This window comes from Octodon degus, unplaced genomic scaffold (assembly GCF_000260255.1).
Source record: "Octodon degus isolate 3935 unplaced genomic scaffold, OctDeg1.0 scaffold00084, whole genome shotgun sequence".
Classification (NCBI taxonomy): domain Eukaryota; kingdom Metazoa; phylum Chordata; class Mammalia; order Rodentia; family Octodontidae; genus Octodon; species Octodon degus.
In genome coordinates this window covers 11,473,682-11,474,494 of record NW_004524660.1, presented here as the reverse complement: position 1 = coordinate 11,474,494, position 813 = coordinate 11,473,682, and the positions used below count along the sequence as shown (strand labels likewise).

The window sequence follows — 813 nt, the reverse complement described above, 5'->3', positions numbered from 1 at the left end:
GTCCCTTTGCTTTGCTAAGTTTGTTCTAAGTAGGTGCTTTAGACCACTGAGCCATCTCACCAGCCCCTTCACCCATTCTATTTAATAACCTGTTTCTATTCTTAAGCATATAGATAATGGTAGCAACACACAGTATATTATCCTTCTTCCATCTGTGTGACACAAGTTATTAATATTCATAACATCATGTCCCCAGGAGTTGCTTTCAGTTTTATTTATTTTTATTTTTATTTTATTTATTTATTTTTTTTTTTTTGCTTTCAGTTTTAAAACAGCGTTCATAGTATTGGGCCAGGGATGTAGCTCAGTGGCATAAGCACCTGCCTGGTAAGCATAAGATCCCGAGTTCAATCCCTGATACCACAAAAACTTAATTAATAAAATCATAGAAATAGTATTATTTCATTCATCTAGATCTACATTGTCCATTATGGTAACCAGCAGTCATATATGATTAAATTTGAATTAATTAAAATTAAATGAAATTGAGGGCTGGGGCAATAGCTCAGTAGAGTAAGTGCATGCCTGACAAGTGCAGTGTCCAGAGTTTGATCTCTAGTACTGCATGCAATGCTGGCCCCTCTTGTCACGTTGAGACCAGGCATATTGGCATATGCCTATAATCCCAATGCTGGGAAGGCTGAGACAGGAGGATCTCTATGAGTCTGAATTACATAGCAAGACCCTGTATCAAATAAATAAATTTTTTAAAACATTGAATAAAATTAAAAACCCAGTTTCTCAGTTGCAACAGAATTTATTCCTTACCTAAGTGCCAAATTTCAGCTAAAAGAAGCAGGTAGGTTATATGTT

At 35.5% G+C, this 813-nt stretch overlaps 1 protein-coding gene across 1 annotated transcript in view; it reads left to right on the top strand.

Moving 5' to 3' along the window:
- The window catches only part of Trmt13 (tRNA methyltransferase 13 homolog), a 23,219-nt gene that overhangs the window by 9,609 nt on the left and 12,797 nt on the right, over nucleotides 1-813 (top strand). The window lies entirely within an intron of this gene.